The 12,599-nt window shown below is 40.8% G+C and overlaps 1 protein-coding gene across 1 annotated transcript in view; it reads left to right on the top strand.

Moving 5' to 3' along the window:
* Positions 1 to 2,780: 2,780 nt before the first annotated feature.
* The window catches only part of LOC128753392 (zeta-sarcoglycan-like), a 261,646-nt gene continuing 251,827 nt past the window's right edge, over positions 2,781 to 12,599 (top strand). Inside the window, exon 1 of the mRNA XM_053855066.1 lies at positions 2,781 to 3,280. The gene's annotated coding sequence lies outside the window, so the exon portion shown is untranslated. The remainder of the gene's footprint in view (positions 3,281 to 12,599) is intronic.

Below are 12,599 nucleotides of genomic sequence, written 5' to 3'. Positions count from 1 at the left end.
ATAAAATTCATAAAAAGAGGTGGTCAAACAAGCACACAAATAAACTGAAATTAAAGTGACCGATCAGAAGTAAAAATATACAATTTATTTTTAACTTGCCAACATCAATCATATGAATTACATGGGATAACATTAATAATTTAATCGAATAATATATCCTAATAATTTGAATGTATTAGTCCCACAATTCGGAAATTCAACAATAACAATAGACTATTATATTGAATATATGATTCTAAATATATTTTATTGCGACATATGACAAAACAGCTCGCCTATATGTTTTTAAGGGCGACACATTTTAGGATTTTGGAGTGTTGGTCGGCTAAAACTGTCACCATTTCAGCAGAGCGTATCGAACATGTGCTTCCCTAAATTCAATGTGGCAGAATGGATGTTCAGTACTCTCAGACAGATGACTGGAGGCTCGTGAAATAGAGGTCCACTGATGAGCTGGGAAAGCAACCATTTTTAATTAAATGTATCAGTAAAAGTACATTGTTTTCAAGTTAAAGATACTCAAGTTAAGGGAGAAGTCTTTTACAGGAAACAACTCTCAAAAGGCTTCAACATTTCTTTGAATCAAGCGATGAATTTAATGAGAATGAGTGAAATTCAGGGGTTATAAATCATCATTTAAACATCACATTTTGTAGTTGCCACTGTCATCTTCAATGGTTTGACGAAAGCAGAAGGTCAATGGTACCTTCCTCTTTGAAATTCAAAATAGAGAAGCGTCTACTGCATGACATCACAGCATCCAGTCTGTCTGTAGGACAAAACAACTTTGGTGAGCGGAGCAGGTTCATTTCAGGGCGTTCTTAGACAACAGGATGCTGGATTCCTCGGCAGAATTCATACATAAACAGCAACAGTTCAAACGTATTCCAAATTTAGGCAGTGGCCTGGAGCACAGGCTCTTCAAACGGTTCTCATAAATTATTTTGTAAATGATATTGATGTTTTTTTTTTTGTCATTAAAAAGATCTTAAGGCTTTAAGAAATGAAAACACCAAATCTGTTTTTATTAGTTGCTGTTTTTATAAAGTAAAACTTCTGCTGAGTTGGACTGAACTGAACATTTTACTTTGTATTTAATTTCTAGCTATTATATGACCACAAACTGCAGTCCGGTACAGTTTTTCAGCCATTGATACAAGTAGCCGGGCCCTTCGGCAACTGAAGCACAGGGAAAGTAAAACTGAAGTGTGGCACTCTGTGGATTCAGTTATTTTAATAAACAGAAAAATATTCTGCCATTGTACAAGATGGGTGCCATTTTTATATATTTTTTCTGTTGTTGTCACTCTGGGCAGCAAACTTTATAATCACATTATGAGTTGAGAGAATTAATGTTGAAAGAACAAGCACATCAACATAGATTAAAAGGGGTTGCCAGTGCCTGGTGAGGGTTTCCAACCACGCTGGTGAAGGCGGAATGATAAGGTAGTGACAGGCTTCTATATGGGTTGTTGGATGAGTAAGCTGAGGTTGGAGGACAGGCTGACCTTTTGGAATACCATTTAATCCATCATCACATTGTATTCAGCGGAGACATGAAGTTTTTGTTAGGTTGACTTCTTTAAACAGAGAGTGAGAGTCGCAAGATCACATGGTCACACACTTCTTATGATGCTAAACAAGAGACCCAGGAATGCCCTCTGTCCACAGTCAGAGATGGGGTTGCGGGAGTCATTTCCACCTGACACAGGAACGGGCTCTCATTCCTGAGGTGAGTGGTTCCATCGCAATACGCCAGTCCTGTGAAAAAATGATTAATTACCCAGCAGCAGAAAGTTTATAAGAGCGACGCAGGAAGGAAGTGCGAAGGTCCCTCGTGTTTCAGAGCAGGGGAAAGCTAAAGAGCACAAGAGAGAGAAAAAAGTAAGGAGACATCAAAAGAGAAAAGAAGATGGTGAGGCTGAGAAACATGGGGGCACAGAGGGAGGGGGGGGGGTGAAGGGGGGTAGGGCAAAAAAGTGTCTACTAACAGAGGGGAAGAAAGACGCTGCCGAGCTGAGGTGAAACATTCATACTGTATGGCGCTTGTTATCTCCAAGTGAGATCCATGAACAAATGTCTCATATTTGCTGTGGAGTAACTGAAAGCAGAGAGTTGAAGGTAAAATATACAATGCAGGAGCTGAATATATTTATATATACAGCAGTGCGTATTGAAGTTATACAGTAGCTGTTCATTAAAAACGACAGCAGACAGAAGGATGTGCATTTCATAAACATTATTTAACATGGTCAATAATCAACAAATTCTGAAACAATATATTAGTTAAGATTTGTGATCAAACCATTTGGGATTTTTTTCACCGACTAAAATGTGCTAAACTTTGTATTTCCAGTCCTTTCGAAGCTGTTGCTTTTACAGATCTTCGGACGCCAAATAATTTAGGGCCACAATTTGACTTACTCATCACCATATTGCATCACCCGACCTCATGAGGAGACTTCCAATAAGCTGCGAACAGATTTATGCCTTCACATCACCACGGCACACACACACCCACCAGACTTTCTGCAGCATCTTCTGCATTTAAATCTTTCTTTCCTCCCTGGCAGAGCAACATTTGCTCTCCCTCCATGTGATCGGAACGACCCCCTTGTCACACACACACACCAACGTGTCAGTCACTGAAATAATAAACGGCGTAGACCTTCCTCTCTCGGCTTGTCCCAACTCTCCTCATCCCCTCTACTCAGCATCTCTCCCACCGGCTCTCTCGCTCCCCCTCTCTCTCTCTCTCCCACATCCCTCTCAGCCCTCAGTCTCTTTTTATTTTCTTTCAGGGAGAGCTGCTATCTCTGGCGGTTTGCCGCATGAAAGTCGCTCAGACGAGGCAAGAATATTTTCACTCGGATATCATTTCTCGTCAGTTCCAGACGCATCGGCGCTCTAGATGTCAAGGAATCCTTCCGGATACATTTGCTTGTTTCCAGCGGAGAGTGACAAGCTCTACATCGGATGTGAGACCAGAAAAGGACTCACTTCTTGATCGCGAAGTGCGAAAAAAAAAAGCTGCATTACGCGCGGTTCGTCCTCATCGGCGACTGTTCTCCTGCATCTATCGTCCCTCTTCCGGGAAACAGCGTGGAGTCCCGCTGTTAGAGACTGTTGAGGGAGCACATATGCAATGTGCTGAACCAGAGTCCGGGACTTCAAACGTCAAGCAACTTTTTCTTCCTCATCATCTCCGGCGGGACTTTAATTTCCTGAGCAGTTCGTAACTCATGTCATGGAACCATCATTGGACAAAGGCGCACTGAAGGTAAGAGCTGGGAAAGCAGGTCCGGATCGAGCTGGGTGTGGGTTCGCACTGTTTCATGGACTGGCCTGGTTATTTTATTTGTCTTTTTCGCTGGAGCTGTGTGGTTACCAAGTGGGCAGAGTTGAGTCGAGCTGTTGTGCTGAGACGAACTGACGCAGATCCACGCTCCTGAATTCTAAACCTTTACACTATGTTGACTGGAAGCGGAGATGGTGCGTGGATTGAATCTCAATACGACGCGTATTCAGAGTTGATGCAAGAAGCCCCGCTGTAGGTCGAGTGGACCTGATGGGTGTGAGCAAAAACAAAACGAGAACTGGAAGAAGAAAAAAAAAAAACATCTCCAATATGTTCAACGTCAGAGCTGCTCCTAGTTTATTCAAAGATATATCATTCCAAAATGCAAAGGAGGTTGCAGAACACAAAATTCTCATTCCCTTCAACAGTTTTAAAAACTGGTTGTATGATCTGTGGCTTCAATATGTTCTATATTCTATAAGTGCTGAATGAAGTGATTTTCAAAATATATCATTGCATTCTTTAAATTATTCTTTTTATAACTGCTACTAACTTGAAGTATTTAGTCAGTGTACTTCAATGTAAGAGTAGATTCTTAATTCACTGTGTTACCTTTAGATATCAATGAATGATTCGGCGCTTTATTTCCCTTGAGTGTGGCCGCCTTTATGGACAGTGCCAGTGGGTATTGGATAGATCTGTGGGTCCCACAGCGAGAAAGTCCTATCATCTTTTTACTCCAGAATGCTGAGAATATGGTTCCGATGTGTGCGAGGGTTCTAAATTTGCTTGTGTGGGCTTGTCTCAGGACACTTTGATTCAGCTTTATACTTGAAAAATATCATGACTCCAAGTGGGCGGTAGGAGTTAGTGGTCACGAATATAGTTGTGTTCTTGGGCAGCGTAAAAAAAAATAAATAAATAAATAAAAAAATCAAAACATTTTTCTCCAAGCAAATTTTTCACAGGCACTGCATTGATTCAAACACTTCCCGCTGAAGAACCTAACAAATACAAACCACCTAAAACTATTGAAGGTTCAAAATTTATTGCGATTTTTCATCACTTCAGCATTTTTTGTCTCAGTATTTTGAAAACTTGAGTCTACTCTTTTGAAAATCCTACTTTGCCCTCTTCCTTTATCAATCATGGCACAGGGTGGTCGGGTCTTACCGATAAATGGTGCCTTGATAAATCTACCAGTGCCATATTTAAATCAATATTGAACATACTCAGAAGCATTTGAGTGCGGCGCTGGTGCAGGTGGAGCTTTAAATTGATGTTGACAACCAGCAACCTTGGTGGTTACAGAATTCAAAAGATGGAAATTGACATTCTGATGGCCTCAGCTGTTATCCAGTGAACTTGGACTGGAGAGGTAAGCAGTGATTGATTTCTGTTTTGGTTTGAGTTCATATGCGCTGTTGTGCCACGTGTCTCCTGACCTCATCTTGACATTAAATCTATATGCATGCAGCCGGAATAAATATGCGCCATTGGAAACGCTCCAACATCATGTAAGAATGTCATTGCCGCAGGTATTGCACAAATTATTTTAACTCCGTTCTCACGTGTTGCCATTTGTTTAAGTGGTCTTAAATACTCCTCATTTACTGGTAATGCGCCGACTAAGATAAGGGATCAGAGATCTAGAAAACCCTGCTTCAGCTCTCAGCAATGCCGAGTATGTAAATGGCATGCATCAGTGAAACCCTGTTTATTTGAAAAAGCTCTGACCTGACATCAGCCTGTATAATTTGAATCAATGTCTAATCACTTGAGAATCCTTGACAGTGCTACTGCCTTCTCTGTTGAGCGGGAAGGAGGGATGGCGCCGTGTAAAATAGGGCATAAGGCATGTCATGAAGCCAAATGTCTCACTTAGGGTGGTTGAATAAAAATTTTATAAACTGTCTGCTGCAGTCATTATCATCAAAATATATAATGCATGACATTTCAAGTGAAAAACTGGGAGATGATGGGCACAATACATGCGATACGAATTGTTTGCTATGTGGACGCTGGATACACCGATATTAGCAACCGTGTACTGTAAATAACTGAGTGCTTTTACAGCTGTTTGTTGTACAACTTTGTGATACTGTAATGTCTGGACTAATAGGCTCACCTTAATATAAGCTGCACCTGTGAACAAATATTTTGCACATACATAAGTCAGAGTATTATAAGCTTAGTAAGGTGAATGATGTCCATGTGCGGGTTTAAAAATGTGCGAGGATGGATCACCTCTGAACAAGTTTCAAAAACGGGGTCCAGCACAGAGTCTGAGTAATGATGAAAAGCAACTTGCCGATGTTCTGAAAGTGTGTCATGTCGGTAAAATGAAATTATTGGCATTTTATGTACATTTTCCACCACTGCGCCAGTGTTCCTGGAACTCTGGACCTGCTGTGGAGGCGGAGCTCCAAGAACACTGACATCTCTCAAAAAAATAAAAAGATAAATCATCACATATCTGCTTGAACCTGGATGAGAAAAAAAAAACTGGGTTCTGTGCAGACAGTACGTGTTCATCTGACCATGGTTGAGATCCTTCACTTGGTGTCCACCCGAGTTTTATAGCTGAACGTAGCTTCTCTCACTGGAATAATGGTATCACACAGGAGTGAAACACTATTATTTGACAACATTGCTGATTGCTCACACTGCCCTTTCCTCTGCATAGTTACCTGTCAAACCACCATAGCAAGTTTATCGCAGAGAGGAAGTGAGATAAGCCTCATCGTTGATGGCTTCTTCTACCTAAAAGTCAGTTGCAATGTATGAAGGGGTCAAATATCGACTATTTTCAAGTGAAGTTTTGCGTACCTGAATGACGCAGAAGTTAACCCTTTGCATTTCATGCTGATGCATTGATGTGTTCAATTGAAGCCTGATTCACTTTCTGCATAAGCAACGTACCATCCTTTCATTCAACTCTTACATGTCACTTGGTATTATCGCACCTCAAATAGTCAGGCAACTACTGATCAGACACTGTCATCACTCCCAGCAGCGTTGAACGTCACATGGGAGGGAAAACATTTGACCCTAGTAAGCACCTCTCCGTCAACATGCAACACGGACAGTCAACACTTTTAAGAGTGATAATGGGTTGCAGTCTATTTATAATTCCACTTCATATTGGTTCATTTTTACCATGCTCTTGGTGGTGAACGGCAGTTTGTCTGACTGAACAGTGAAAGTGTCATGATAAAGAAGTAGTATGTTGCCTTACAATACTGGAAACCTGTTCTACTTGCTGTTTGTGATGTTTTAGCACTCTTTGTTGTTTTAGAACTCTTCCATTTCCTTTTCCAAATGCTCTTTAGTGTCATGCTGAAGCAGCTAAAACACATTTTGTTTTGTTTAAAAATCAATATGGGATATATTGATAATACAACAGGTAAAAACTGTTATTACGACAGTAAATAAACTTGATGCTAATGCCAGTCTTACTTGACCCAGGAAACATTGTTCACCCCAATGACAGTACTGGGTTATGTTCAGTTCGGCATCGTCTTGGCAGTGTGTGGGCATTGCAGTTTATTTCCCTCTGCTTCCTGTCATTCTGTCCATACATCTATGTTTGCGTTTTTCCTCGGAGCTGGCAGCACTGGCGATCCCTGTCTGCTCCTATATATATTTATGTATATACACTAACACACTGCTTTCAGCGCTTAGCTGTGAAGACGCGCCAATCGATTACAAATCATTTGCATATTCCGGATGTTTATGACAGCCCAAAAATGCATGTATTTAAGGTGGGTTTACGTGGGCAATGTAAGGCTGGAATCAACGTTTATATACTTACTTGTGCTATGAAATCCAGCAAGCATTTTAATGAGAGTGGCTTTGTTGAGTCTCCTACAATAACAGACAACACATTAACAGTGTGCAAGGATGACTTTGGGAATTCTGAAAGACTTCAAACAGAAGAACTGACCGGCCGATCTCTCTGCTTGTGAAACAGTGCATGTTTCAATATCAAGGCCGCAGTCAGAGTACTATTGATTTTTAGTAATAGCTGCAACGAAAATCTGCACCAATATGCATTATTATAAAAGCAGGCTGATTGATTCTTGCTCTCCCGGTTAGGGTCTCTTCATTTGTAACCGAAATGTATACCAGAAGTCACAAGACAAACAAAGAGACCTTTCGCAGGGGCATAGTCGCTGTCTGAAATTGTGATTCAGGACTTGATTCATGACGACCGCTAATGGAAATGAATGCTTTGTGAGTCTGCTCGATGCTAGAAAAGAGTGTTGCCTTCAGTCTGTGTGGAAGGTGCTGGGAAGCTGTCATCAGGGAAAGTCTCAGGGTGAGCGCTACTTTACCCCAGAGAAGAGAGAAGTTACCAGTGAATAGAAATGAATCAAATTGAACCTATACACAATAAAGATCAAAGTTTAAGAGCTTCAAACTGACCCTGAAAGTTTTATTGAAATACATTAGTACTTTTTGTCATTATTCCCAGAACACGCACGAGACATGAAGAAGAGGTTGCGCTGCACTGAAGCCGTACAAGTGAATGACAAATCCCTCAAAACCTTTGAAAATCCAACTGAAACTTCAGAACTCTTGGGCCGATCTATTTGTCTGTGTAGCGGACTCACCGTACCATACAGAGTAGCTTCCCTCCATGCAACTTTCCTGGAACACACATCCTTCTTCCACACAAAAACAGTTTATCATGCATGTTATCCCATATTCTCTAGTCACAGGATCCTGAATGGTATCCTGAATTTACCATGGTGATTTATCCCCTAAGTGCGCTTCTGTTCCAGATGAAGCCATTTCAGAAATTGAGCATCTAATACCGTGCCTGCTTCCAACAAATCCTTGAATGAACCATTGGGACGAATGACAGAACATGTGCCACTCCATGATTAGGAGAAGTAAGAATCACTCAACTGCTGTATTTAATTGTTTTTGTCAATACTTTGTTCTAGTAGCATACAGCCACTGGGCAGTAGTCAGGACAGTTGCCTCATTTTTTTGTACTCTTTATTTTTTTTGGGAGGTGTGATCACACATATCACGTGACATGACACATTGTCATCTTTTTTTTTTGACTGATACCGATTTGTAAGTCACAACAGACTGATACAAAATTTTGCCCATTGTTTTTCCTTTTCTTTTTCTTTTTTTTTTTTTTTTACAAAATTAGAAAACACAAAGTGTTTGATAGAAAATAAACAACCTTTATTCCCTTTTTGAACAATGAACAGATCAAACCTAGATTTCACGCATCACTTTTTAACTACGGGAACATTGCCTTGTAACCCGACAAACCGCTCCTCTTTTCATCGACAAGAGGTCTAGGGAATGAGTATCTGGGGTCCAGGTGTGTTCAAGCAGCTGAAAGCTCCGATCTTCACTGATAGAACACGGCTGCTGGTCCAAAACAATAAACTCCATTAGCATTGGTTTCACCTGCGGTTCATATCGGTTAACTTTCGCTCTGTTAGCCTCTCGGTAGCTTACAAATTCAGAACGGTGATTTAGGGCTAAGCGTTTTGTTTTACCGCTGAGGCTGACTTTGTGAGTGCACATGTTGCAATTCGGTTGTCATTTTTCTTGACACAGAAGTATTGCCGAATGAGAGCTGTCGTGGCCGGCTGGCTCACTGTCTGCTGCTAGGTGGGGCTGCAGCATCACAACAAGCAGTGTGATTGTCAGGAGAAATGCCTGCTTTCCTTGGTCATTGCCACTCTAGGATGTACATTTTAAAAGAGTAATAATGTTACTCATCATGCATGAATATAAAATCCTTGTTTAAATATCTCATTTAAAAAACAAAAATGGTCATTTGACCCGGCAGATTATGATGACACTCATAAACTGGCTCCAATATGGGCATGGTCGCTTGGTGCCGCCCTAACTGGGACGAAATATTGGTGCAGCTGTACCTCAGTTTGCTGGGAATGCCTGGGTAAGTCCCGAGAGATGCGAGGGATGAGGGAATTCTTGCCTCCGATCTTCACAGCCCGACCTCGAATAAGCAGTGAGAAAAGGAAAGCTGATTGATTGTTATAGCGTGCTGTTTTCCCTCTTTGTGTAAAGTGTTTTTTATGACATCGATGTATCCCCAAATCTATCCCTAAATGTAACTAATCTTGAGCATTTAAATTTCTTTTGGGAGCTCCATGCGATTTGGGTGATTGATTATTTCTTGCCAAAGTCATATCCAGAACCAATCGGCTTTTATATGATGGCTGCTCTCCAGTCCTAGTTGCCGTCTCAACTGCGTGCCTGTTTCATTTTGCAGCTTCGGCTTTGCTTTTCTGTCCAATGACCTGCTCAATTGGAGCCATCGGAGGTTCAGTGCCTTTTTCCCAAGGACACTTCAGTTTTGCCTCTGAGCAACGAGAGAACATTACTCATTCATTTAAGCAAGCCAGAGACCATCCCACAACTGGAGTTATTTTACGTTTAAGCCTAAGTAGGTAGCACTAGTCGTCTGTTACCGAATGGAAATGTAAGCCACTTGAACATATGCCCATTTCTGACACAGCTTGAAGTTTACAAGTCCATTTCGGCCACCAGTAAGTGGCCTCCGGAGTTTGAAGTGTGTATCTTGCTGCATTGATGTGGTTAACATGCGTAGCCTGTCCAATCTTTTGCATGGCTGCTCTCTGCCTATTTTTAAAATTGTAGGCAACAAGCATTATGAGCACTCAGGGTGTCATCTCATTAATAACAGATGTGCCCAATATGCCAAATGGTACCAGTGCTCTGAGCTGACAGGGAGCTGACTGGACTTTAACAAGCAGCATCACAGCCATGAGAAGGGTTTACCAACATGGGATCGTGGGAGGGAAGTGAAGAGGGTAATGCCACATTAGTCGACTGCAGGTGATAACACATGAGCATGCAACAATTGGCCTCACACATTTGCTTCATCCATTGAAACATTTCAGTGTCCAAGATGGTTCTGTAGAAGCTTCTGTAAAGATTTCTGAGACTATGATCGAACACGTTGTGCTTCCTGCCGGTGCATGTGCGTCCTCAACAAAGCAAACATGTCTGTCGTATTTCACATGACTGACCACTCAGATTAGAAGATTTTGGAAGGGAGAAGAATGTCAAGCAAGGTCCGAGCTTGTCGTAATGATCGTGTATCGCATGTTTGTCAGAGATGCACTATGTGACCTGGCAGCTCCAGCAGACACAGAGGACTCTCAGTTGCGCCTACAACTGTGTGACCTTGAAACAGAGCCACCGTATTGTCTCATGAGCCTGGCATAGACGATCACAAGTCAAATTTGTCATGTATTCAAAAACAAGGGTGATCAAGCTGTTATGTTTAACACAACCTGCAAGACTCTGCAGCAAATTCTTCTTTGCATTTGAGCTATTGTTGCCACAAGCTGACTTTGAAGATGGCTCCACCCATTCCTGTGTTCATTGGTCAGTGCCTGCAGGAAACTGTGATGTTGCGATTAAACTATTTTCAACCAATGAGTTCTGCGAGGTGCTACAATTTTGTCAACCCAAATTCAACCAATCACTTTAGTGTCTTCTCGCTTTCGCTCAACCTTCTCCTGGCAATGTATCACATTCACTCTCACCTTGTTGAGATGAAGTCATGTGCGAAGCAGAACGCTCACATTTGCCTGCAAATATTATCACAGAAAAACCCAATAACTACTCATGGAGCATCATTATAAAAAAAAAGATGGACTCATTTTGTCATCTTTTTTTATTTAGCATGGATATAAAAGAAAAGAAAAGACAAGCTAATGTACATGGGTCCTTATTTCCCATCATGTTGTTCTAGAACCATAAATAATTGCGGACAATATAACATTTCAGTGAAAACAAACGTGATGTTTCAACTTTCTTTCTTTGATTTTTAATATGTAATGTATGCTACAGTATGAGCTCCTGACATTACAACACCTCATGATCTGTGGTTTCACAGAAGCTACGCTTCTCCAGCAAGATTTATATCCTTTAAATATTTCACTCAAAAGACTATTTTTTTGGAGTCTGCGCTAAAGCTTCCTCCCCGTTGTCCTTGGTCCAAGTCCCTTCAAGGCACTTTACTTTTGCAGTGCGGCAACACAATTCTTGAATCATGGAAGTTGTTTTTGATCCTGCATTTTAGAAGCATGAACTTCTTTAATCGATTAATCGTACCCATACTGTAAAACAGGAATTCCCCGAAAGCACTATGAAACAATCCTTAATGGTTAGTCAACACTATGGTATTGACTCAATATATCGCTTCACTCATGTTTAACACAGTAACATGATATTGCGTAATGTCATGATCGCTCCAAAAGGCCCATTTCAAAGTAGCGTGGGAAGCTGTTCCGCAAATACACCAAATCAGAGTTCAAACTTGGCTTTGCCAACAAATGGGAGCTTGAACACACACACACACATTCTCATACAATTTTATATTTTGCAATAAAAATATTTATGGTTGTAGTGGTCAAAAGAAAAGGCAAATTTAGAGTATTGTTTAAAAGGTAAAAAATATGCAGACATTTCAAATCTCAATGCTCACATTGTTTTGGATTTGCTTGGTTTTTTTCTTGCCTTCAACAGCACTGTGTTACAAGAATGAATTTCGCCATCCCTCTGAAAAACAAACAAGAAATGACAGCAGAATTACTTGCACTACTTGACTACCAACATTATTAAAGGCGACCACAATTGATGTGAGAGTAAAACTTTGTGACAACTTGAAAACTAGCAACTTTTCCCATGTCCAGCATGCATACAAAAACTACCAAACCAATGTGGTCACCATCACGTCATGACAAATATTGCAGCTGGCATACAAACTTAGCAACATGGATCGAGGTTTGCTCTGGATCGTAACGCACAATAGCACATAACACATAACATCTAGAGACAAATAGAAAGGATTTTGCTATTGCAACTCCTTGGTATTGCTTGGTAGTGCTGCATTAGTTACACATGATTCCAATATACCACAGAACAAAAGGCAGACCTTTCATAACACGTTTAATTTTCATCTGCACCGGTGGATCTAATTGCTTTTCAAAAAGTGAAAACGCTTCAACGCATTTTTTCATGACAGAGATACTTGATGACTTCAATGAAAGACTGCTCATGTATCGATTGCTATACCTAAAGTGATTATCATTATTGAACGTGCAGCTTTACAACACAATATAACTCAGCAGTGAGTTGTTGAGGACATCTGAGCAAAAGGAGTTCAATGAAGACGCCAACTGAAATCATATTGTATCACTGCCGAATCAAAGTAGATGCTTGAGGCCTGAAATATTTGAACAAGAAGAAAGTTCAATTACTTCTTTTT

The sequence above is a fragment of the Synchiropus splendidus genome, chromosome 2, assembly GCF_027744825.2.
Source record: "Synchiropus splendidus isolate RoL2022-P1 chromosome 2, RoL_Sspl_1.0, whole genome shotgun sequence".
Classification (NCBI taxonomy): Eukaryota; Metazoa; Chordata; class Actinopteri; order Syngnathiformes; family Callionymidae; genus Synchiropus; species Synchiropus splendidus.
Note: the sequence above shows the minus strand (reverse complement) of the source record. Positions and strands in the feature narration are given on the sequence as shown.